Source organism: Coregonus lavaretus (genome assembly GCF_964263955.1).
Source record: "Coregonus lavaretus genome assembly, chromosome: 39".
Taxonomy (NCBI): Eukaryota; Metazoa; Chordata; class Actinopteri; order Salmoniformes; family Salmonidae; genus Coregonus; species Coregonus lavaretus.
Genome location: NC_140026.1, coordinates 11,436,762 through 11,464,477, shown reverse-complemented (window position 1 = coordinate 11,464,477; position 27,716 = coordinate 11,436,762). Strand labels below are relative to the sequence as shown.

General features: G+C 44.3%; 1 pseudogene across 1 annotated transcript; it reads left to right on the top strand.

Moving 5' to 3' along the window:
* The first annotated feature begins 579 nt into the window (after positions 1-579).
* LOC311112709 (coagulation factor XIII A chain-like) lies at positions 580-27,716 on the top strand (annotated as a pseudogene). The gene is made up of 13 exons: positions 580-754; positions 20,851-21,099; positions 21,242-21,360; positions 21,605-21,712; positions 22,142-22,316; positions 22,829-22,967; positions 23,310-23,413; positions 23,615-23,703; positions 25,624-25,780; positions 26,194-26,469; positions 26,695-26,855; positions 27,374-27,510; positions 27,575-27,716. The product of its transcript is annotated as a coagulation factor XIII A chain-like (transcript).

Below are 27,716 nucleotides of genomic sequence, written 5' to 3'. Positions count from 1 at the left end.
GAATGACATCTCAGAACGCACAACTCATTGAGCCTTGTCCCGGATGGGTTATTGCAACAGACGACCACATCGAGTTCCACTCCTCTCAGCTAAAAACAAGAAAAAGTGGCTCCAGATCACCAATACTGGACAATTGAGGAGTGGAAAAACATTGCCTGGTCCGACAAAATCCCGGTGCCTGTTGCGTCATGCTGATGGCAGAGTCAGGATTTGGCGTAAGCAGCATGAGTCCATGGCCCCATCCTGCCTGGTGTCAACAGTACAGGCTGGTGGTGGTGGTGTACTGGTGTGGGGAATGTTTTCTTGGCACACATTAGGTCCCTTGATACCAACTGAGCAACGATTGAACACCACAGCGTATCTGAACATTGTTGCTGACCAGGTGCATCCATTCAGGCTGTTCTGGAGGCAAAAGGGGGTACGGCCAGGTACTAGATGGGTGTACCTAATAAACCATTAATTTTTATTGGTGTTCTTCAATAGTGATACAACCTCTGCGATATTTCCCAGGAACCCAGTTTGTAGATGATCACAGGCCAGAGCTCATTCAGAAGGTCAGTCTGGTAGAGCCGATTGCAGATGTCCTGCTCTCACAGAAACCATGGGGAAGTTTACTCTAAGATCAGGGCTGCCAGTGCCAGATCTCCCCAGGATCAAATTAGAGAGCTGTACTCTGCCCTGTCCACTCCAACCCAGAAGGAGGCATTCTACAGCATCCTGGAGAAGGACTATCCTCATCTCATTCAGAACATCGGTAAGTATCACAAGCTCTATCTTATCAGTGACTACTAAGCACTTTCGCTGTTATCTCAGATTCTACAGCTGTAACCAACAATTAATCAAACAGAGAAGTCTTTAATGATCTATGTAACTTACAGTAGCGGCACTTTATGTAAAGTACCATTAAATACTAACCAGTTTATATTACCATGTTTCCAGGGGGGATAAAGAAAAACCCGGACCAGGTCAGGGAAGATTACATGAAGCTGTTAAAGTCTGAGTTTTCCAAGGCGAAAGAATATAACTCCCTCCTTGGATAACAGGTGCCCTTAGAGCAGCGATACACAAAACTCCTGATTGTCCAGAGACACCGGAACAAGCAGGAGAGAGTGCAGGAGATAATATCGCGTGGAGCCGCCTTGCAGAATGTGCTGAGAACTAAGGACAGTCAGAGCACCAGCATAGAGAAACTGTTTGATCCTGATCAAAATGGAGAAGAGAAAGACTGTTATACTACAAGGCCAGGCAGGGACAGGGAAGTCTTTCACCACTCAGAAAATCATGTTGGACTGGGCATTCAGACAACTCTTTTCAGACTGTTTTGAATTTCTCTTCCTCTTAAAGTGCAAGCTGTTAAATCACATTACTGATGACGTGAGTCTCATTGATCTCATACTGAGCTGCAGCCTAGACTTGAAGCTAGTGATTCCACAAATCCTCTCCCGTTCAGAGAAGATCCTCTTCATTCTCAATGGTTTTGATGAGTTGAATGTTTCTCTTGAGCCTACGGCCCTTTCCAGTAATGACCTATACCAGAGAAAACCCCTTGAAGTTATTCTGACGGACCTTTTACGAAATAAGTTCTTACCCGAATCATCTTTACTCATCACTAGCAGGCCAGCAGCTTTAGAGAGTTTGAAAAATCTTCTGAAAGATCCATACCATACAGAGATTCTTGGATTTTCACAGGAGGGAATTTGAGGAGTACACTGAGCATTTCTTTGCAGATGACAGGCAGAAAGCACAAGCTGTCACATACATAAAACATAATGGAAATGTGTCTATGTGGATAATTTGCACTGTTTTGAGAGTACATTTTGAAGAAGGCACAGATCTACAGCATTCTTTAAAAATGGTCACCTCCATATGTGTATTTTGTCCACATTTTACTAAACATCATTGTCAAGAATCTATTGCTCCAGCCCGACACATCCTCCAATGCCTTAGCAATTTGGCAAGAAGTGGTATACAGAAAAAACAAGTTATATTCAAAGAGTTTCCTGAACTCTCCCAAGTGCCATCATCTTTTTTGAATAAGATCTTACTGAAGAAGACAATCAGCTGCGAAACTGTTTACAGCTTTGCTCACCTCACCTTCCAGGAGATCTTCGCAGCACTATCATATGTTCTCTGTGATGAGGAAGAGTCAAAGAGAAGGATCGCAGAACTAATGGTGGAATTGAAAAGTTGGGGATTTTCAGTTTTGCCATTTCTCTTTGGCCTGTTAAACAGAGAAGAGGTGGAGGAACACAAACATTTTCTTGCCAACTGGAATGGATTTACAGTTACGAAACTGGATGAAACAACAGACTGACCCATGTGATAATAGTTCTGTTCTGTTTAAATGTCTCTATGAGCTGCATGATGATCCTTGTGTTAGAGACATGATGGAGAACCATCTAAGCTTAGTCTTGAACTTTTCAAATTTCTTCTCCGAAGTTAACCGAACAGATGATGGCTCTGCAACCTGCAATTCAGCAGTGTGTAGACGTAACGTAAGTCACTGAACTTTTCTGTGTCCTTTTACACTTTTGACATAGTCAGGGTAGGACACATTCCCTTGAGCAGTGAACCATTACTCCAGATCATACACTGAGTTTCAGCCTCACATGACACTTACATGGTGCATTGTCCTTTGCATCTTTGACAGTGATAGTGCCCCAAGCTTTAATTCATGACACTGTTTTGTGTCCTTGCAGTCTGGATAGCTGTTTATTGAATAGTCTCCTGTAAATTAATCATTAAGTAAATGGCTATTGATTTTATTTTTGCCACGTTCACCTCGCAAATCTATATGTTGTTTATTTTTTTCTGTTAACTTGCAATCATCATGATGCCATGGTGTATCTACAGTTTTCTGGATCGCCTTAACTCTGAACAAGTGGGATATCTCTGTTCAGCTCTACAGAAGAACAACAGTCTGACTCATTTCAGGTGAGGTTTATTCTGGTGGTAATTTACATGGCTTTTCTGAATCAACTCAAATCAGTAATTTCTACTTAGTTTTTTGCCATATGCAGTTATCTGTTGTCATTGATGTAGATAATTAACAATGGGAGACATATTGAGCCAGCTGACATATATTTTTATGTGGCAATTTATCGCAATATGGATTTTGTTGTCCATATCGCCCAGCGCTAACACACACAATGAACACACAAACACACACACTCACACAGTGGTGGAAAAAGTACCCAATTGTCATACTTGAATAAAAGTATAGATACCTTAATAGAAAGTTACTCAAGTAAAGTGAGTCACCCAGTAAAATACTACTTGAGTAAAAGTCTAAAAGTATTTGATTTTAAATATACTTAAATATCAAAAGTACATTTAATTGCTAAAATATACTTCAGTATCAAAAGTAAAAGTAAACGTGTATATATAATTTCAAATTCCTTATATTAAGCAATCCAGACGGCACCATTTTCTTGTTTTTAAAATGTACTGATAGCCAGGGTCACACTCCAACACTCAGATATTATTTACAAAAGATGCATTTGTGTTTAGTGAGTCCGCCAGAACATAGGCAGTAGGGATGACCACGTGTTCTCTTGATAAGTGCGTGAATTTCACAATTTTCCTGTTCTGCTAAGCATTCGAAAGGTAACAAGTACTTTTGGGTGTCAGGGAAAATGTATGGAGTAAAAAATACAATATTTTCTTTAGGAATGTAGTGAAATAAGAGTAAAAGTTGTCAAAAATATAAATAGTAAAGTACAGACACCCCCCAAAACTACTTAAATAGAACTTTAAAGTATTTTACTTAAGTACTTTACACCACTGCACTCACACACACACACGGCCATTATCTGCATTTAACACAAGCCTCAATGCACACAACAACGGTTTCATATACACACACACTGTCAAACACAGACACACCTCCAGATGATTCAGCTAGGCTTGTCCCATAGACTGTACTGTACCTGTAGTCCTGTATTGGCTCCTGAATGTCAGGCAGCACCTGCTGTTGGAGCTCAGACAGTGGTCCTCTGATGTCCTCCTGGGCATGAAGACGACTCTCTGAGACAGGACACAACACCAGACATTAAGACTTACTGCAGACTGAACTATAATCACAACCCTGTACTGACAGAGTTAAGACTTACCGCTTTACACAACAACCATAACTGGTCATGCTCTGGAGTGGTTTGTGAACTACCAATCAAATCGAACCCAGTGTGTTAAGGCAGATGGTTGTAAGACTTACACCATAGAGCTGCACTCAGGTGTGCCTCAAGGATCCATTTTAGGTCCCCTGTGGTTTATTATATAGATCAACAACATTGGGAAACATATTGAGACAACTGTTGTACATTTTTATGTGGATGACACTGTTCTCTATTCAAGTGGCAGCAGTTTGACTTTGGCTTTTGACAAAGCTCAAACAGCTTGAAACATCCTTCAAGATAATCTGTATGATTTGAAGCTTGTTCTGAATTCCTCTTAAACAAAATGCATGGTATTTTCCAATGCTAAACACTCTGAAAACCATGTAATTACTACCTTGGAAGGACATTCTATGCAGCAAGTCAAAACATACAAATATCAGATGGATCTTCATGGTCGTCGCAACGGGAAGCCTGTTGAAACCACATCAGATGATTACGTCGGCAGACCAATCGTGATGGATCAGCAGGGCTCCGTGTCGACACTAGGAGGTCCCATCCGGTTGACAGAGAGGTAGATAGCCGAGAGATGGGCCTGGCTCGAGGCTAGCTCAAGGCTAACTGGTGCATCAGGACAGTGGTGAATTAGCCAACAACAGCCATTCGGTTGCAGCTAGCTAGTTGCGATGATCCGGTGTTAAGGTCCAGTGATTCAGTGATTCCGGCAGAAAATCCGATATGCTCTGGGTCGATAGCACGCTGTGCAGACTGGCCGATAATTGTCCAGGCTAGAGCTGGCTTGTAGGTAGTGCAGGCCACGGACATTGGTGAAGACCGCTAACGGTGGCTAATAGCAAGTAGCTAGTTAGCTGGCTAGCTGGCTGTCACACCCTGGTGTTGGGACTCATTATTGTTTATCCAGGGTGTGTGCAGTCTATGTGTTTGTGTTCTATGTTGGGTGTCTAGGTTGTTGTTTTTCTAGGTTTGTTCAATGACTCCCAATCGGAGGTAACGAGTGTCAGCTGTTCGGCTCGTTATCTCTGATTGGGAGCCATATTTATTTCTGTATGTTTTCCTGTGGGGTGGTGGGTTTTTGTTTCCGTGTGGCTGTTTGTTGTATTCAGCATTGGACTACACTTTCGTCTATTTTTGGTTTATTGTTTTCCATCGTGGTTTCTTTAATAAATAAAGTCTACGATGTTCGCTCAACACGCGGCGCTTTGGTCTCATCCTTCAGACGATCGTGACAGAAAAACCCACCATAAGAAGACCAAGCAGCGAGTCAAGCGGCAACAGGACCCAGCTCCTAAGGATTCATGGACATGGGAGGAGATTCTGGATGGTAAGGGGCCTTGGGCACAACCGGGAGAATATCGCCGTCCTCGTGAAGAGCTGGAGGCAGCTAAAGCCGAGAGGCGGCGATATGAGGAGGCAGCAAGGAGGCAAGACTGGAAGCCTGTGGGTACTACCCAAGAATTTCTTGGGGGGGGGCTAAGAGGGAGTGTGGCGAAGTCAGGTAGGAGACCTGCGCCTACTCCCTGGACTGACCGTGGAGAGCGAGAGTACGGGCAGACACCGTGTTACGCAGTTGAGCGCATGGTGTTTCCTGTACGCAGGCATAGCCCGGTTCGGTACAGTCCAGCTCCACGTATCGGCCGGGCTAGATTGAGCATTGAGCCGGATGTCATGAAGCCGGCCCCACGCATCAGTCCACCAGTGCGTCTTCTCGGGCCGGCGTACATGGCACCAGCCTTACGCATGGTGTTCCCGGTTCGCCCACATAGGCCGGTGCGGGTTATTCCACCTCCCCGTACTGGTCGGGCGACGGGGAGCATCAAGCCGGGTAAGGTTGGGCAGGCTCAGTGCTCAAGGGGGCCAGTACGCCTGCACGGTCCGGTATTTCCGGCGCCACCTCCCCGCTCCAGCCCAGTACCACCAGTACCTACACCACGCACCAGGTTTCCAGTGCGTCTTCAGAGCCCTGTGTCTCCTCCACGCACTGGCTCTATGGTGCGTGTCTCCAGCCCTTTACCACCAGTGCAGACACCACGCACCAAGCCTCCTGTGTGTTCCCAGAGTCCTGTGCGTCCTGTTGCTGCTCCCCGCACTAGCCCTGAGATGCGTGTCCTCAGCCCGGGACCACCAGTTCCGGCACCACGCACTAGGACTTATGTGCGTCCCCAGGGTCCTGCATGCCCTGTTGCTTCTCCCCGCACTAGCCCTGAGATGCGTATCCTCAGCCCGGTACCTCCTGTTCCGGCACCACGCACCAGGCCTACGATGCGCCTCAGACGGCCAGAGTCTGCCGTCTGCCCAACGGGGCCTGAACTGTCCGTCTGCCCAACGCCGTCTGAACTGCCCGTCTGCCCAACGGCGCCTGAACTGCCCGTCTGCCCAACGCCGTCTGAACTGTCCGTCTGCCAAGCGCCGCAGGAGCTGCCCGTCTGCCATGAGCCTGCAAAGCCGCCCGTCTGCCATGAGCCTACAGAGCCGTCCGCCAGACCGGAGCCGCTAGAGCTCTCCGCCAGACAGGAGCAGCCAGAGCCTTCCGCCAGACAGGATCAGCCAGAGCCTTCCGCCAGACAGGATCAGCCAGAGCCTTCCGCCAGACAGGATCAGCCAGAGCCGTCCAGCCGGGATCCGCCAGAGCCGTCCAGCCGGGATCCGCCAGAGCCGTCCAGCCGGGATCCGCCAGAGCCGTCCAGCCGGGATCCGCCAGAGCCGTCCAGCCGGGATCCGCCAGAGCCGTCCAGCCGGGATCCGCCAGAGCCGTCCAGCCGGGACCCGCCAGAGCCGTCCAGCCGGGATCCGCCAGAGCCGACCAGCCAGGATTCGCCATTCAGCCTGGTACTGCCCCTTAGTCCGGTACTGCCCCTTAGTCCGGTACTGCCCCTTAGTCAGGTGCTGCCCCTTAAACCGGTGGGGGTCATTTGGAGGAGGCTACATAAGCGGGAAGTGACTATGGTGGGGTGGTGGTCTAGGCCGGAGCCAGAACCACCACCGTGGACAGACGCCCACCCAGACCCTCCCCGAGACTGTAGGCTGGGGCGCCCGGAGTGCGCGCCTTTAGGGGGGGGTACTGTCACACCCTGGTGTTGGGACTCATTATTGTTTATCCAGGGTGTGTGCAGTCTATGTGTTTGTGTTCTATGTTGGGTGTCTAGGTTGTTGTTTTTCTAGGTTTGTTCAATGACTCCCAATCGGAGGTAACGAGTGTCAGCTGTTCGGCTCGTTATCTCTGATTGGGAGCCATATTTATTTCTGTATGTTTTCCTGTGGGGTGGTGGGTTTTTGTTTCCGTGTGGCTGTTTGTTGTATTCAGCATTGGACTACACTTTCGTCTATTTTTGGTTTATTGTTTTCCATCGTGGTTTCTTTAATAAATAAAGTCTACGATGTTCGCTCAACACGCGGCGCTTTGGTCTCATCCTTCAGACGATCGTGACACTGGCTAGTTTCAGCCGTAGGTTCTTGATAAAAATAAAGAAATAATAGAATCCGTTCCACATTGGGTGAGGCGGGTTGCAGGAAAGTATATTTAGTTAAAGGATGGAAAATGAGATAGATAAATATATATATGGAAAAAAGACAAAAAATTAAAAAACAGGCTATTTACATGAGGACACAACAGAATACACGACCACACGGCTACGCCATCTTGGATTCGAGAGATTACAATAATCTCACAGGTTACACGTGTGGCTGCAAACAGTAGTAGTCACACTTAACAATGTAAAATGGTGACATAACACTGTGGCTGAATGGAAAACGTAAATGTCCCTAACCCAGGGATTTGGTTTGCTGAACATGCAGGGACAGTGACATGATCTCTATTCAGTCAATGTTACATGTAATCATTCTCCTTGATCTGCTGGATCCAGTCCATCACTGTCAGAGACAGAAATCACCTCATTACCAATATTTATTGCACTGCACTTCTAAGTCAATGTCTCCCATGTTACTTGTCTATTTATTGTGTGTCGATTTATGTCTAAAGCACCGCTGTAGTCATCATAGTAATTGCCCTAAAGGGGACAAATTAAGTTACAACTTTTCTCACCCACTTGTATTAGCATACATTTTTCTTATAATAATAATACAAATAATGATAACTTTATAATTGTCAGCTCTTCTAGCTGGGAAAGGTAAGTACTGCATCATCAGTGTGCTGTTGGGCAGATTCACTAAAGAATTGGAATTCTGTTATTTGTTAACAGGACAATGCCCCACAAATATAGAAATAAAATAACTTACATTATTTCAGCAGGGTCCCTCTCATTGGTATATTTGATTTTTGTGTTACAATACCAGACTCATCAGAGAAGACTGTAATGTGAGTAGCATGTACTGTATTACAACATATTTTCTTATATTTTCTCTCCTCAAAGTTTGCAACGCCAGGATTGTGGGTTCGATTCCCACGGGGGGCCAGTATGAAAAAATTAATAAAATAAAATAATAATAATAATGTATGCACTCACTAACTGTAAGTCGCTCTGGATAAGAGCGTCTGCTAAATGACTAAAATGTAAATGTAAACACATGTTGGCTTATTTTGACCCAGCCAGTTGGGTCACAAACAACCCATTGTTGTCTTTAAAGGTGCAATTGAGCCCCACATTGGAAGTGTCATAATACCCCTAAAACGTTGTGGTCAAACAGGGAAATGGTTCCAATTGTTTTTCCACCATTCATTTTTCCCATAGGGGATTTTAGAAACACTTAAAATAAGGGCTGTGTTTCGTGTAGGCTTATCCTGGTGTGACATTCAAAATGTCACGCCAGGATAAGCCTACACGAAACACAGCCCTTATTCTAAGTGTTTCTAAAATCTGATATGGGATTGAATGGTGGAAAAATGATTGTAACCATTTTCCTGTTTGACGTCTAGGTTTTATGAATATTATGACTCATACTGTGGTACTCTATATGCAGAAATTGCTCTGCCATTTACTGGTTACTAAAATTCTAATAGTTTGCATAATTTCAGTTTGTGACAAAACAAGCAATGTGTATAGTGTAGAGAATCATTGTATCATCTAAACCGTTGTGAAATATATTTTCAATAACCCAAAATATTTTATTTTCAGCTGTTTGAAGCTGGTGTACAAAAACGAATGTAAAAGATGGAAAAACTAAAATTCAGAACGGGAATCATAGAAATAGTGCACATAGACCATATATACCAATTCTCAGACTTGCTTTCAATGAGAATGACAGATCTATAACTCAAATTTCTAAGTGAATTTGGTTGGGTCGCCCAAAAAGTGACATATTCCAGTTTTAAGTTGTGTTGTTGATGCTGGGTTATTGACTTATGATCCACTGGGTCAGATCAGAAGACTGGAGTCGTGCCTTAGTAGGGGAGGCGTGGCTTTCAGATATTTATTTTTGGTGACCGATGAGAGTAAATGTCTTTCCGGTTCATCTGTTCGGTTGTATTGTCAACACATTAATTTTGATCATTTACTTTTGTAGTTTACTGAGGCTTACACCAAGGACCTTCTCCACCGATTGCTCAGTTTGGCCGGGCGGCCAGCTCTAGGAAGAGTCTTGGTGGTTCCAAACTTCTTCCATTTAAGAATGATGGCGGCCACTGTGTTCTTGGTGACCTTCAATGCTGCAGAAGTGTTTTGGTACCTTTCCCCAGATCTGTGCCTCGACACAATCCTGTCTTGGAGCTCTACGGACAATTCCTTCAACCTCATGGCTTGGTTTTTGCTCTGACATGCACTGTCAACTGTGGGACCTTATATAGACAGGTGTGTGCCTTTGCAAATCATGTCCAATCCAATTGAATTTACCACAGGTAGACTCCAATCACATTGTAGAAACATCTCAAGGATTATCAATGGAAACAGGATGAACCTGAGTTCAATTTCGAGTCTCATAGCAAAGGGTCTGAATAATTTCTGTTTTTTATTTGTAATACATTTGCAAATATTTCAAAAAACCAATTTTCGCTTTGTCATTATGGGGTATTGTGTGTAGATTGATATTAATCCATTTTAGAATAAGGCTGTAACGTAACAAAATGAGAAAAAGGGAAGGGGTCTGAATACTTTCCGAATGCACCGTAAACTACAAAACACAACTATTTTCTGCCCAGGTCTGCTGTACAGTAATAATAATAATAATAATTAGTCATTTAGCAGACGCTCTTATCCAGAGCGACTTACAGGAGCAATTAGGGTTAAGCGCCTTGCTCAAGGGCACATCGACAGATTTTTCACCTAGTCAGCTTTGGGATCAGAAGCAGCGACCTTTTGGTTACTGGCACAACGCTCTTAACCACTAAGCTACCTGCCGCCCCCTGGGCTAAATAATATGTTAATGTTGTAATCTTCAGGGTCACACTAAGGGATTTTAAAACAGCTTTCGAAAAGCTCATCAGTAAAGAGCTTTAGGCCAGACGTCTCACCTTAAAGACTTGCAGGTAACAGAGGACACAAACTGTCTCTTATGGTATTTAGGAGTTTGACTGCATTATCTCTATATCATAATGATATTAATATATTTTGTCTTAATCGTCACATGTTGAGAATTGTCCCAACTTGAAAAAGTTCAGGTCAGAGCAATAAAAAAACCAGAAAATCATGACAACTATTTTAAAATGGTAGAGATAATGTCAGACTTTTCCAAAGAATGGTAATAACCACATGCTGGTGATTTTAACAAGTGTTTCCCAAAACACTTTGAATAGAGGATTGTTGTGGCATTACTATATGAACCAATGAAAAATAAAAATACAAACGCTGCACACTGCTGTTCATGCTCGCAGGTGATTTTATTGTTGCAACATTTCAACCCTTAAGTCTTCATCGAAATCCATATCCCAGGTGGGGGTGAAAGGTCCTATATATAGGGGCAGTGCTCAGTGACATTACTTCCTGAAAAAAATATGTAATATCGGTTCACAATATCAACATTCAGTATCTCAAAATATATAACCATACATGAGGAATGTGATAAATATTTACAGTAATATATATACAGTCTATGTATACATGTCTATGTGTTTATATGACCAGTGAGCTCCAAAAGTATTGGGACAGTGATACATGTTTTGTTGTTTTGGCTCTGTACTCCAGCACTTTGGATTTTAAATGATACAATGACTATAAGGTTAAAGTGCAGACTGTCAGTTTTAATTTGCGGGATTTCAATCCATATCGGGTGAACCGTTTAGAAATTACAACACTTTTTGTACATAGTCCCCCCCATTTTAGGGAACCAAAAGTATTAGGACAAATTCCCTTATGTTTATTAAAGTAGTAAAAAGTTAAGTATTTGGTCCCATATTCATAGCACGCAATGACTACATCAAGCTTGTGACTACAAATTTGTTGGATGCATTTGCTGTTTGTTTTGGTTGTGTTTCAGATTATCTTGTGCCCAGGAATTAATGGTAAATAATGTATTGTGTCATTTTGGCGTCACTTGTATTGTAAATAAGAATAGAATGTTTCTAAACCCTTCTACATTATGTGGATGCTACCATGATTATGGATAATCCTGAATGAATTGTGAATAATGATGAGTGAGAAAGTTACAGAGGCATACAGCAAATATCATACCCCACCAAACCTGCTAACCTCAACTGATATTGTAATGGTGAGAGGTTAGCATGTCTTTGGGGTATGATATTTGTGTGTACCAGTTCAGCTAAGTCAACAATCCAATTGGTGCTGGGAAGTGCATTAAGGGGACGTTGATTGAGGTAGAACTTGAGGGCCTCTAGTGGGGGATGTTAGTATATAGACTGGTAACATTAAAAGTACACAGAATATAATTTTCTGGTATATGGTCCACAGATTTCAGGTAGAAATGTTCTCTCTCAGAAATCTGTTACTACTCACAATGGGCCTGCCTGGTCTAGGTGGCGTAATGCTCTTGTGAATTTTGGGTGGAGTGTGTATGATAGGTGTGGTAGGGCAATCAACTTTCATATACTCATGTTCTGTCTTTGTAATTTCCCATTCATTCAAAAACGTAGACAGTTTATCATGGATCAGAGAATTACATTGATTAGAAGGATCCCTAGGGAGTCTTTTGTAAAGTTGAGTTGTCTCAGAATCTCCTTTTCATAGTCTGCAGCATTTTGCATCACTATTGCACCTACTTTGTCGGCAGGTTTTATAATGATAGTGGAGTCATTCTTGAGTTCAACAATGTATTGTGGCGTACAGCTGGTCAGCCACCAGGGGGAGACTCGTCGAGGCCTGGTAACAGATGGAGTATACATCACGAGGCGGTGGCTCCATCTGCTGGACGTGCCAGGTCTCGACGGGCTCTCCGGACAGGACTAATTGGCGCTGATTGGGAGCTGGTGAGTAATTAAGGGCGGATTGCTCACCAGCTGTGCAAGGCCCATAAAGCTGCCAGAAGGGCAGCACATGAGGGAGGACTGGGGGAAGTAAGGTAACTTCTGTGTAGTTGGAGACGGTATCCTGGAGAGGACCTCATGGGGAGACCTAACCTTTTCTTTTGATTATTTTACTAATAAACACCCTTGAAACCAAGCTAATCATACTCTGTCCGTGTCTGATCAGTGTAAACGTCTTGACCCAAACCCCTGATCTGCCACAGTATATTCAATGTAGAACATTTTAAAAATAAAGAAAATCCCTTGAATGAGTAGGTGTGTCCAAACTTTTTTGACTGGTACTGTATGTATATTCAGTATATACACAGTATAGATACACTACCGGTCAAAATTTTTAGAACACCTACTCATTCAAGCCACCCTTTGCCTTGATGACTGCTTTGCACACTCTTGGCATTCTCTCAACCAGCTTCACCTGGAATGCTTTTCCAACAGTCTTGAAGGAGTTCCCACATATGCTGAGCACTTGTTGGCTGCTTTTCCTTCACTCTGCGGTCCACCTCATCCCAAACCATCTGAATTTGGTTGAATTTGGTGATTGTGGAGGCCAGGTCATCTGATGCAGCACTCCATCACTCTCCTTCTTGGTCAAATAGCCCTTACACAGCCTGGAGGTGTGTTGGGTCGTTGTCCTGTTGAAATACAAATGACAGTCCCACTAAGCGCAAACCAGATGGGATGGCGTATCGCTGCAGAATGCTGTGTTAGCCCTGCTGGTTCAGTGTGCCTTGAATTCTAACTAAATCACAGACAGCATCACCAGCAAAGCACCCCCACACCTCCTCCTCCATGCTTCACGGTTGGAAACACACATGCAGAGATCATCCGTTCACCTACTCTGCGTCTCACAATGACACAGCGGTTGGAACCAAAAATCTTATCCTCTGCAGCAGAGGTAACTCTGTTTCTTCCTTTCCTGTGGTGGTCCTCATGAGAGCCAGTTTCATCATAGCGCTTGATGGTTTTTGCGACTGCACTTGAAGAAATTCTTGACATTGACTGACCTTCATGTCTTAAAATAATGATGGGCTGTCATTTCTCTTTGCTTATTTAAGCTGTTCTTGCCATAATAAGGACTTGGTCTTTTACCAAATAGGGCTATCTTCTGTATACCACCCCTACCTTGTCACAACACAACTGATTGGCTCAAACGCATTAAGAAGGAAAGAAATTCCACAAATTAACCTTTAACAAGGCACACCTGTTAATTAAAATGCATTCCAGGTGAGTACCTCATGAAGCTGTTTGAGAGAATGCCAAGAGTGTGCAAAGCTGTCATCAAGGCAAAGGGTGGCTACTTTGAAGAATCTGTATAACACTTTTTTGGTTATTACATGATTCCATAAGTGTTATTTCATAGTTATGATTATTCTATAATGTAGAAAATAGTAAAATAAAGAAAAACCCTTGAATGAGAAGGTGTGTCCAAACTTTTGACTGGTACTGTATATATATATGACCTACCACTTCCACCTGTGATATGGATGCCTGATGAAGACCTAAGGGTCGAAACAATGTAATAATAAAAACTCCTGGGAGCATGAACAGCAGTGTGCACCGTTTTCCTATTTATATATATTTTTTATTCATGAGTTCACCTATAATATAGGCACCTGCAAAATATACCTGGATGTGTGTATGTTCTTCAGCTTTTAAAATTAATATATTAAACAGACCGAATTTGATGTTTTTATTATTATTATGCTAATGAGATGCACCCTTTATGTTAAGGTTCAAACCCAAAGAAATCTCCGTGCTCAGCTTGTCTTTCATGTTAAGTGGGATGCAGTTTGTCACTGACATAGAAATAAGCGTGGACATACTTAAAGACAATCAAGCCACACTTAACATCAGCCACCTGAAAACAATAAAGTAAGTCTAAAACTGGGGAAGGACAAACTAAGGGTTTGATATTCAGACCCTATTATTCAAAATGTTGTGATTTTGTTTGGATGCTGGCATTGTAGAGATGTTTGTATAATCAAAATAATTGCTGTTAATCCTATTAATGTGTTGCACCACCTTCACTCGGTTGCGTCGATGCCATTGTTATGAATGTTCTACAGATGCCGCAGCCATATTGGTGCCCGAATGATGACTAATGCCCAGTCATTCTGAATGGGGGATAATGACTGTTTAGTCTAAGTTACACTACAGCGGTTTGGAAAAACAATGACAGTGCTGAAGTAGGAAAAGCATTAGTAGGAAACAATTTTGCCATCATTATGATAACTGCCGTAACACGGTTTCTCTGGACCACCCCGCAAGGTTGGAGTTTTAACAACATATTAACAACAGAATTGACAATAGAAGTAACAACAGTTAACACATATGTAGCCAAATAACAGCATTATAACAAAATAATCTAAAAACGATATTGTATGCATGTGTATGTGGGGGAGAGCGAGACAAAGAAAGAGAGAGGGAGATGGAGTTAAAATTGGGATTGGGTACAATCTGTTCGGGTAAGGGGGTTCAGAGGCATTGAAGCACGTTGAAGCACGTTGAAGCACATAACAGCACAGTTTGGACAGGAGAGCATCCAGGAGAGAGAAGTCAGTGCAGCCTCAAGTGTTCCTCATGGGGCTCTGTAACAATCCTCCTCAGTTCTGATTTGTCAGCTCTTCTCACCCCTAGGACAAGCATAAAAAAAGTATAAATAGAATGAGAGACAGAGAGCACCAGGGCTGTTACTCTATGGGTAAAAAGACAGGTGTCCCAACTTCAGGGTTCATCATCTTTTTGATATGAATTGAGGAGTAATCAATTGAGGACCTACCGCATATATTCAATATATTTTATGAAATCAATTGAGGACAAATACAAATAAGACAGAAAGATACACATACTTCAAACCCTTGCTAACTATTAAAACATTGCCTACACAATACCACAGATTATTTAATCAGACTCACAACATTTTCCTTTCTTTCTGTGCCACCAAATGTTTGCAAACTACTGGTAAAGTGAACAGATTTACTAATACTGCAACATTATACGGAATCATTTAAAAAAATTAAACAAATGGTTAGCGGGGAGAGGATATACTGACACTCCTGGCCTGCAAAACAATCACATATGTCGCACAACTGAGAGCAGAGTGAACCGAATCACAGAGGGTTTAGGAGGACAATGTACCGGTGTTGTTGCCATTCATGCTCTCCCCATTGACTAGTAGACTGTATCACGGTGACATCTAGATGGCTACCAATATTAGTTATTTCTTGTGTAGTCTAGGCTGCCATCCTATTTGAAATATAATCATTGGAGAAAAATAATTTGGCCACCGTACTAGTTACCGCCGGTGACACTGTGATAGGTTACAGCTGCCCACTGCACATTACAGCACCATGATAGGTTATAGCTGCCCACTGCACATTACAACACCGGTTGTTCGATACAACACCTGGTCAATCGCATTGTCTTTAGTGGCTAGCGAGTACTGCGCCTGACTCTGTCCAAATCACTCGCTACAGAATCACACACCCAACAGCATGGAGTCAGCAGGAGCAGAGCATATGCCGGGAGTCGTTGAGCGGGTCCGGGAGCATTCCAACATGCTAGCCAGCTTGGGCGAAGCGATGAATCGGGTTCTCCAGGTCGTCCAGTGCCTGGAGAGGAGAGGACCCGACCCTGCGGAACCAGCTGAGCGACCGGATCCAGCCACCCACAACCCAGCACCCAGAGGTATTCACCTGTCTCGACTTAGGGAATACGACGGGACAGAGGCCCACTGCCAGGGTTTCCTCCTGCAGTTGGACCTCTATTTTTCCACCATCAGCCCGGCTCCATCGGGTCGGGAGAAGGTGTCCGCCCTCGTCTCCTGCCTATCGTGGAAAGACCTGGAGTGGGCTAACGCGGTCTGGAGTGAAGGAGGAGACGCGTTGGACAACTACGGGGAGTTTGCTCGCCTCTTCCGGGCAGTCTTCGATCACCCCCTCGAAGGTAGAGAGGCGGGCGAGCGGCTGGTCCATCTGAGGCAGGGGACGAGGACCGTTCAGGACTGTACCCTGGAGTTTAAAACTCTAGTGGCGGGATCCCCAGTTTTTGTCCAGGGTCTGGAAGGCATTCATGGAACGTCTGGGGGTCTCGGTCAGCCTGACCTCTGGGTTTCACCCCGAATCTAATGGGCAGGTGGAACGGGTGAATCAGGATGTGGGTAGGTTCCTGCGGTCCTACTGCCAGGACCGGCCGGGGGAGTGGTCGGTATTCTTGCCATGGGCCAAATTTGCCCAGAACTTTATCCGCCACTCCTCAACTAACCTATCTCCATTTCAATGTGTTTTAGGTTATCAGCCGGTCCTGGCACCGTGGCATCAGAGCCAGACCGAAGCTCCTGCGGTGTACGACTGGTTCCGGCACGCGAAGGAGACATGGAACACTGCCCACATCCACTTCCAGCTCGGGTCTGGCTCTCGACCCTCCGCCTGCCCCTCCGCCTGCCCTGCCGGAAGCTGAGCCTGCGGTTTGTGGGGCCGTTCAAAGTCCTGAGGAGAGTTAACGAGGAGTGGGAGGGGTACAGTCCGGAGGAGCGGTGCTGGGTCCCGGTGAGGGATGTCCTTGATCCCTCCCTGTTGTGGGATTTCCACCATCGCCATCCGGCTCGCCCTGCACCGCGTCCTCCTGGCCGTCCCCGAGGCCGGTGTCGGCGCGCTGCTGGAGCTGTGCGTCAAGGGGGGGGGGGGGGGGGGTACTGTCACGACTTCCTCCAAAGCTGCCTCCTCTCCTTGTTCGGGTAGGTTTCGGCACTCGTTGTCACCGGCCTTCTAGCCACTGCCGCTCCTCATCTCATCAATCCATTTGTTTTGTCTCGTTTTTACACACACCTGGCTCATATATTCGCCCGTGTGCTTTGTTTTCTCCAGTGCACCGTTAAACCGCACTGTAGAGTTTTACGCATTGCTGTGTACCACTGTATTTGCCTAACAAACCATTTATTCTGTGATTTACCCTCCTGTACCTGACGCCTGAGCTGGCCACCCGGCCAAATTGAGCAATCGGGGGAGAAGGGCCTTGGTCAGGGAGGTGACTAAGAACCCAATGGTCACTCTGACAGAGCTCCAGAGGTCCTCTGTGGAGATGGGAAAACCTTCCAGAAGGACAACCATCTCTGCAGCACTCCACCAATTGGGCCTTTATGGTAGAGTAGCTAGATGGAAGCCACTCCTCAGTAAAAGGCACATGACAGCCGGCTTGGAGTTTGCCAAAAGGCACCTAAAGGACTCTCAGACCATGGGAAACAAGATTCTCTGGTCTGATGAAACCAAGATTGAACTCTTTGACCTGAATGCCAACCGTCACGTCTGGAGGAAACCTGGCACCTTCCCTACGGTGAAGCATGGTGGTGGCAGCATCATGCTGTGGGGATGTTTTTCAGGTGCAGGGACTGGGAGTCAGGATCGAAGGGAAAGATGAATGGAGCAAAGTACAGAGAGATCCTTGATGAAAACCTGCTCCTGAGCACTCAGGACCTCAGACTGGGGCGAAGGTTCACCTTCCAACAGGACAATGACCCTAAGCACACAGCCAAGACAATGCAGGAGTGGCTTCGGGACTAGTCTCTGAAAGTCCTTGAGTGGCTCAACCAGAGCCCGGACTTGAACCCGATCGAACATCTCTGGAGAGACTTGAAAATAGCTGTGCTCGACGCTCCTCATCCAACCTGACAGAGCTTGAGAGGATCTGTAGAGAAGAATGGGAGGAACTCCCCAAATACATGTGTGCCAAGCTTGTACCCATACTGTAATCGCTGCCAAAGGTGCTTCAACAAAGTACTGACTAAAGGCTCTGAAATCTTATGTAAATGTATATTTTTAATAAATGTGCAACATTTTCTAAAAATGTGTTTTGCTTTGTCATTATGGGGAACTTTTTTTTCATCCATTTTAGAATAAGGCTGTAACTTAACAAAATGTGGAAAAAGTCAAGGCGTCTGAATACTTTCCGAATGCACTGTATCTATGTGCAAGGATGTTACTATATTACGCTATTTGAATTTCAGCATTTTCTTTTAGAAAATGTGCTTTGCTTTTTGTGAAAATATAGCAATTTTTTTGTATATAGTTTTTATTGCTCTTTGCGACTTTTATACTGTAATGTGATTACTAATGTTACAGATGTTTCATAATTGGTCCATATTTTCTACTTGTTTCAGATGTGTTTTAAAAATGTTTGGTAACACTTTATTTTAGGATACACGTATTAGCGTCTAATTTGTAGTTTATAAGTGTGTATATAAGTAGCTTATAAGATATTTATTATGTCTTATTAGACATAGATTAGGTCTTAATTAAGCGTTTTCTTATTCAAACATTATTAGTAATTTATTAGTGGCCAATCCTTAATAAACTCATTAGATATTATAAAGGCATATTAAAGAGCAAGTTACACAATAATTATACTCCTAGTTAGCTTTCTCAATGTGGACTAACAAGGGCATAGTACCTCAATATGTGTTCCCTATTCTGAAGTGTGACCATATTTTTACTTGCAGAAAGATTGTCCAGAAATGACCTCATTGGACAGAAAGGGGCACACCTTCCATCATATATGCCATTTAGCCAACATTCAAGTCCAAATTTGATGTAAACCACTAAAGTTCCATATACAGTATACTTCCATATGTATATGAATGTCGGCTGTATAAGATTATATTATGAATCGCAAAGGGGCACACCTCCCCACACCCTTGAGTAAAAGCAAATCATGTTTGCCTGAAACTTATGTAGTTTGACATAATAAATGGATTATATACACTTGGATTCATACACAGTTTATTAGGTACACCCCATTCATATATAAAGCAGGCAGAAAGGCATTGAGGCATTCAGTAACTGTTCGATTGAACATTAGAATGGGCAAAACGAGTGACCTAAGCGACTTTGAGCGTGGTATGATCATCGGGCCCAGGCGCGCCGGTTCCAATATCTCAGAAACGTCTGGCCTCCTGGGCTTTTCATGCACAACAGTGTCTAGGGTTTACTGAGAATGGTGCGACAAACAAAAAACATCCAGTCAGCAGCAGTCCTGTGGGCGAAAACAGCTCATTGAGGAGAGGTCGAAGGAGAATGGAAAGAATAGTGCAAGTTAACAGGTGGGCCACAAACAGGCAAATAACAGCACAGTACAACAGTGGTGTGCAGAACAGCATCTCGGAACGCAGGATGTCCAGGATGTTACCATAGCGCTAGTCCATGGTGTTACTATAGCTCTAGTCCAGGATGTTACTATAGCTCTAGTCCAGGGTGTCACCATAGCTCTAGTCCAGGGTGTTACCATAGCTCTAGTCCAGAATGTTACCATAGCTCTAGTCCAGGGTGTTACCATATCTCTAGTCCAGGGTGTTAATATAGCTCTAGTCCAGGGTGTTACCATAGCTCTAGTCCATCGCTCTAGTCCAGGATGTTACTATAGCTCTAGTCCAGGATGTTACCATAGCTCTAGTCCATGGTGTTACTATAGCTCTAGTCCAGGATGTTACTATAGCTCTAGTCCAGGGTGTTGCCATAGCTCTAGTCCAGGGTGTTACCATAGCTCTAGTCCAGAATGTTACCATAGCTCTAGTCCAGGGTGTTACCATATCTCTAGTCCAGGGTGTTAATATAACTCTAGTCCAGGATTTTACCATAGCTCTAGTCCATAGCTCTAGTCCAGGATGTTACTATAGGGCTAGTCCAGGGTGTTACCATAGCTTTAGTCCAGGGTGTTAATGCGAAGGCTCGGTGTAAGGTGAAGTTGCTGATCTGGGGTCAGTTTTGCATACTCCCCACTAATGGTTAAAGGTCCAAAGCAGCCGTTTGTAGCTCAATAACAAATCATTTCTGGGTAACAATTAAATACCATACTATGATCGTTTTCAATTAAAATGGTCAATAAGAAACAAAAATAGCTGCTCAGTAAAGAGCAATTTCTCAAGCAAGAATATTGCTAGGACTGTCTGGGAGTGGTTTGAGTGGGGAGGGGAAAACTGAAATTGAGCTGTTATTGGCGGAGAAGTTTGGAACTCTCTTTCTTAGTGGTCTATTAACTAATTTAACACCTGGTGATGCCACCATGTAAGGCCAAAACTCCATCCCAGCAAAATTGGCAGAAATTTCAGGGGGTCTTTTCAAACAGCTCTTACACTAAAAGGGCATTATCATCATTTTCACAATTTCACAGTATTATTCCAACCTCATAGTGTGGAAACATATATAAAACACAGGAAATAAAGTTTTGGACTGCACTGGGCCTTTAAGGCTACGATTGGGGAAGAGGGAGCTGATCCTAGATGAAACTTCACCCCGGAGCGGAAGGCTCAGTGTTAGCAAGCTAGCAAGACATGTCATTCCTCTTGTTCCTCCAATCCACCAGGGGGCAGTCCCCAGTTCAGTAAGGGCACCTACATCCTTGTGTCTGCGGCCAAGGACCGCCAGAGCCCGTGGGCCGGCCGGGTGGTGGACAGCACCGACAATGTAGTCACAGTGGGCATCACCCCTGCGCCAGACTGCATTGTGGGAAAGTGGCGCACGTACGTGGCGGTGGTGACGCCCTACGGAATCCGCAGGACCAGGAGGGATGAGAGTCGAGACCTCTACGTCCTCTTCAACCTCTACGTCCCACATCAGTTGTTGTGCTGATTGATTTATTGAATGATTGATTGATTGGGATTGATTGATCAAGCTACCTCTATCTTGTTTAAAAACATACATTCTGATCATAGAATGTAGAATTCCATTCTAATGTTCTGTTTTCCTTCCACCAGCTGATTCTGTGTTCCTGGATGATGACGAGGAGAGGGAGGAGTGTGTTCTCAACGAGGTGGGGGTCATCTACCATGGGGCATATGACCACGTGTCTGAGCGGCCCTGGAACTTTGGTCAGGTACAGATCATTTTACATTGTTTGGACAATATTTAAAACACATCATTTCATAGTGCACTATGTACTATGTCTCTTAATTAAGCTATGCTGTATCGTGAATATAGTCACAGATAAATGGGGTTGGTTGGCCCGACGTGCAACAGAGATTTTCCACACGTATTGCTTTGAATACAAAGACTGACTACAAAACCCTCATACACATATTTACAAGTGAATCCTCAATTTTAAACATTGCTTGTTGCAGTTTGACTATGGGGTGCTGGATACCTGTCTGTTCATCATGGATAAAGCTGCCATGCCCATCACCAACCGGGGCGACACCATCAAAGTAGCCCGGAAGGCCTCAGCCATGGTGAGGGTTACCACCAGTCAATGAAACACAGAGAACCCATTCAGATAGCAACATTCTTACAACCTTTTCACATAGTAGATTTATAAGTAAAACTCAATGGAGGCATACGTAGAAGACAGATTTATACAGAAGACAGATTTATACAGAAGACAGATTTGTACAGAAGACAGATTTATACAGAAGGTACAGATTTATACAGAAGGTACAGATTTATACAGAAGGTACAGATTTATACAGAAGGTACAGATTTATACAGAAGACAGATTTATACAGAAGACAGATTTGAACTTGCAACTCAATGTAGGCTTTTAAAAGGTGCACTACTTTTGACCATGGCCAATAAAGCTCTGGTTAAAGAAGTGCACTATAAAGGGAATTGGGTGCCATTTAGGACGCAAACTACAGCATATTCACCTCTCTTTCTCCCAGCTGAACTCTCATGAAGACAACGGGGTGCTGGTGGGGAACTGGAGCGGTGATTACACCTACGGAGTGGCACCCACTTCATGGACAGGAAGTACTGAGATCCTCCTCAACTACTACAGCAGCAAGATGCCCGTCTGCTACGCCCAGTGCTGGGTCTATGCTGCCGTCCTCAACACCTGTGAGACCCGCAACACTACCATTCATCCCTTAGTACAATGTTTTCCAATCCAGTGTTTTCCAAGCCATTCATACTAAGGTAATGTCTCCCAATCCTGGACATGTGGACCCAAAGGTGTGCACATTTTTGTTTTTGCAACTAGCACTAAGACACCTGATTCTAAACAAAGGCTTGATGATGAGATGATTAGTTGAATCAGGTGTATTAGTACTAGAGCAAAAACAAAAATGTGCACCCCTTTGGGTCTCCAGGACCAGGATTGGGAGACATTGCCTTAATATGAATGGCTATACCACCCAGTAATAGAGAATGAAGAGTGTTCTATATTGTGTTAGAATACGGGTGGGTGGGGTGCAGTAGTAGTCTACGGTTTGAATTGCCAAGCTGTTGCTGTTTAGTTTATTGTCACAAACATAATTTTATCTACTTATTCCCCTCTTTGATGTGCAGAATTCCTTATATTTTTTTGTATTTGCTGATTAAATCATTTTCCTTCCCTTCCCCCTCCCCAGTCCTGCGCTGTCTGGGCATCCCCATCAAGGTTGTCACCAACTTCTACTCTGCCCACGACAACGATGGCAACCTGAAGACTGATGTTATCTTGGAGGAGAATAGGAGAATTGACAAGCACCGCACCAAGGACTCCATCTGGTAGAACTGATTCAGAGTGACAGACGATGTTTCTGCGCTGAACTAGGTTGAATATTTGCTTAATGAATACTACAACTCCCTTCAGCACCGCATCCCACATAGTTCGATTTTATTATTCTCGTGAATGATTAGATTTCTCTCTAGAGAAACGGCACGTTGGGGGGGTTAATCGCTCAGCACTACTTAATTTGATAGAACTGATTCAGTGACAGACAATGCTTGAAATCACCTTCTGATTTGAATTGACCATTTAAAAACACAATTCATCGACGAGAGTGCATACACTGCATTTAAAATCATTGGATGTTACAGTGAAGTGATGGGATGGTTGTGTTACCATAGGAACTACCATTGCTGGAACGAGTGCTACATGAGCAGGCCAGACCTTCCTCAAGGGTTTGGGGGCTGGCAGGCTGTGGATGCTACACCCCAGGAGACCAGCGATGGTAAGGTGTTCCCAAGTACACCCACGTGCGCACACACACATGCACGAGTACACTTGTACTGACCGTGTTAGAATTTTTATATCACCATGTTCTAAAATTGCTACACTTTGTTCGATAATTTAAGAGGTAATAGCTATGTTATACTGTACTAGCTGTACTACTACTTATTTGTAATAAAATACCTAATGTGTCTTTCTATAGGGATGTACAGGTGTGGCCCAGCATCCGTCCAGGCCATCAAACACGGACAGATCTGCTTCCCGTTCGACGCACCATTTGTGTTTGCTGAGGTAAAGACTATAACGATGAGCCACCCTAGTGGAGCAGTACACTAACTGCACAGGACAGTATACTAAATGTTTCAACCCCTACTGGCCACTTACCAAGAAAGCTAATTTCTAGTTTGCATCAGTTTGAATCAGTGAACTCTCAGTCTAACAGTGAATATACAGTACCTATACACATTTTGGTAATATATATGGTTAAATATATGGTAATACATATGGTAATATATATGGTTATATACAGTGCCTTCGGAAAGTATTCAGACCCCTTGACTTTTCCACATTTTGTTACGTTACAGCCTTATTCTAAAATGGATTAAATATTATTTTTTTCATCAATCTAAAAACAATACCACATAATGACAAAGCAAAATCTGATTTCTATATATATATATTTTTTGCAAATTATAAAACATAAAAAACTGAAATGTCACATTTACATAAGTATTCAGACCCTTTACTCAGTACTTTGTTGAAGCACCTTTGGCAGAGATTACAGCCTCGAGTCATCTTGGGTATGATGCTACAAGCTTGGCACAGCTGTATTTGGGGAGTTTCTCCAATTTCTCTCTGCAGATCCTCTCAAGCGCTGTCAGGTTGGATGGTGAGCGTCGCTGCACAGCTATTTTCAGGTCTCTCCAGAGATGTTCGATCGGGTTCAAGTCCGGGCTCTAGCTGGGCCACTCAAGGACATTCAGAGACTTTTCCGAAGCCACTTCTGCGTTGTCTTGGCTGTGTACTTAGGGTCGTTGTCCTGTTGGAAGGTGAACTTTCACCCCAGTCTGAGGTCCTGAGCACTCTGGAGCTCTGGAGTACTTTACTCCGTTCATCTTTGCCTCAATCCTGACTAGTCTCCCAGTCCCTGCCGCTGAAAAACATCACCACAGCATAATGCTGCCACCACCATGCTTCACTGTAGGGATGGTGCCAGGTTCCTCCTGAAGTGACGCTTGGCATTCAGGCCAAAGAGTTCAATCTTGGTTTCATCAGACCAGAGAATCTTGTTTCTCATGGTCTGAGAGTCTTTAGGTGCCTTTTGGCAAACTCCAAGCGGCCTGTCATGTGCCTTTTACTGAGGAGTGGCTTCCGTCCGGCCACTCTAGGTCTGATTGGTGGAGTGCTGCAGAGATGGTTGTCCTTCTGGAAGGTTCTCCCATCTCCACAGAGGAAGTCTAGAGCTCTGTCAGAGTGACTATCGGGTTCTTGGTCACCTCCCTGACCAAGGCCCTTCTCCCCCGATTGCTCAGTTTGGCCGGGTGGCCAGCTCTAGGAAGACTCTTGGTGGTTCCAAACTTCTTCCATTTAAGAATGATGGAGGCCACTGTGTTCTTGGGGACCTTCGATGCTGCAGACATTTTTTGGTACTCTTCCCCAGATCTGTGCCTCGACACAATCCTGTCTCGGCGCTCTACGGACAATTCCTTCAATCTCATGGCTTGGTTTTTGCTCTAACATGCACTGTCAACTGTGGGACCTTATATAGACAGGTGTGTGCCTTTCCAAATCATGTCCGATCAATTGAATTTACCACAGGTGGACTCCAATCAAGTTGTAGAAACATCTCAAGGATGATCAATGGAAACAGGATGCACCTGAGCTCAATTTCGAGTCTCATAGCAAAGGAGATGTAAATAAAGTGTTTTTTATTTTTAATATATTTGCAAAAGATTCTAAAAACCAGTCTGCGCTTTGTCATTATGGGGTATTGTGTGTAGATTGAGGGGGAAAAAATATGGCTGAGACATAACAAAATGTGGAAAAATTGAAGGGGTCTGAATACTTTCCGAATGCATTGTATATGACCATATATTACATTATTACATATATGACCAAATATATGACTAAATATATGACCAAATATATGACTAATTGACTAATTACTGGTGTTTTACATGATGAACGTGTCCCATTCTTCCTGTGCTGTAGGTGAACAGTGATGTGGTGTTCTACTCACGGAACCCCAGAGACGGAACCCTGGAGCCTGTCAAGGTCAACAGCAGCCATGTTGGCAGGATGGTGGTGACCAAAGTGCCCGGCCAGGACGCTCGCCGTGACATCACTGATCAGTACAAGTTCCCTGAGGGTAGGAGAAGAGGGATGGAGGGAGAATCACAGAGCAAACACTTAAAGGGCCGGTTTCCCAGACATGGATTGAGCCTATAGTCCTGGAATAAAAGGGATGCTATATCGAGAATATCCATTGGAAGTGTTTTAAAGTCCAGAACTAGGTTTCATCTGTGTCTGGAAAACCGGCCCAAAAAGTGTCAGTCTGTGTCAGTTCCTGCTCACTCCTCTGTGTCATAAAAAGTAGTAACTCCCCACCATATCTGACTTTCCATCACGTGAATCTTACCCCCTAAAGAAGGTAACAAAATGTAAAAAGAAGGGGTTTTGTCTCTTTATAAATGGGGTACCAACACTCTAGAAACTCAGATTTTACTTCTGAGAGAGACCTAATAATCTCTCCCTCTCGTCTGTGGTGTCCCACATCAACAGGTAGTCCTGAGGAGCGCACGGTGCTGGAGAAGGCAGAGGAGTACGGCTGTCACCGTGAGAAGGCCACCCCTCCGGAGGCTGACGTGGAGCTGGACATGCCCCTGATCGAGGTGAGGGTGTGGGACGACTTTGAGCTGAAGCTGGAGTTCAACAACACGAGTGACCAGGTGCGTACTGTGGACGTGTACATCAGTGGCAACGTGGTGTATTACACTGAAGTCACCAGCTCTGAGTTCCTCTTCAAGACCCCTAGAGTGATTCTGGATCCCAAGAAAGGTAGGCGGGTTGAGGGAGGAGGAGGGGCTGAGGAGGGTGTGTGTGTGTGTGTGTGTCCGTCCGTTTGTGTAAGGGGGTGCATGTAAGATCAACATTCTCTCTACTAGCAGCAAGCTAGTTGCTCTACCATATTTCTAAAGCTGGAGCCACAGAAAATACATGAAAATGAAAATAAAACTCAACGAGACAAAGCATATCCTAAGTCATCCCTGTGTGTTTTCCCAGCTGAGAAGCAGGTGATGGAGGTGCGTTCCCAGGAATAAATGACAAAGCTGGTGGAGCAGGCCAACCTCCACTTCATCGCCACCGGGAAGGTCAAAGAGACTGGCCAGATCATCGCCACCATGAGGGTTGTCACCCTACACACCCCCAAACTCTCTGTAGAGGTATGTCATATAATGCTACATACCTCAAACTCTCTGTAGAGTTAGGTGATATAATGCTACATACCTCAAACTCTCTGTAGAGTTAGGTGATATAATGCTACATACCTCAACTCTCTGTAGAGTTAGGTCATATAATGCTACATACCCCAAACTCTCCATCCAACCAATATTCAACCATTAAATTATATTGGATTAAATTAAATTACATTCAATAAAAAAAAACACATATTAATCCACGAGGGGGGGGGGGGGGACATTTTTGCTGACACTCATCTGAGGCTGAGAATTTTTTTCGACCATGTGAACTGACCATGTGATCTGACCTAGTTTGATGGACTTTTTCCTGGTCTTGTCACCTGGTGGTAACTTTGTGCACATCGTGGAAAGCACAAAATGAATCAATTTGTACTGTATATAAAGTACACTGGATTTTCCAAATATGCTGCATTTCCCGATCCTAGCTGGGTCTTCACAGCTAGGGTCAGGACTGTTCTAAACTGTCATCTGCCTCCCTGTAGGTGTCTGGTCTGGCCAAGGTGAGTGAGGAGATGATGGTCACCGTGGAGTTCACCAACCCATTCAAGTTTAACCTGGAGGATGTGTATGTTCGTGTGGAGGGGCCAGGAGTCATGCCACCCAAGTATAAAAATTACAGGTGTGTGTGTGTGTGTGTGTGTGTGTGTGTGCACTCATGTACTGTCTGTATGTTTCTATTCCAGTCTGATCACAGCAGGCTCGTCCCTGACGTGGACGGAGGGTTTCACCCCCCGTAGGGAGGGGCCCACTAAGCTGATGGCCAGTCTGGACTGTGCTGCCCTCAGACAGGTGTACGGACAGGCCCAGCTCACCGTCAAACCCTGA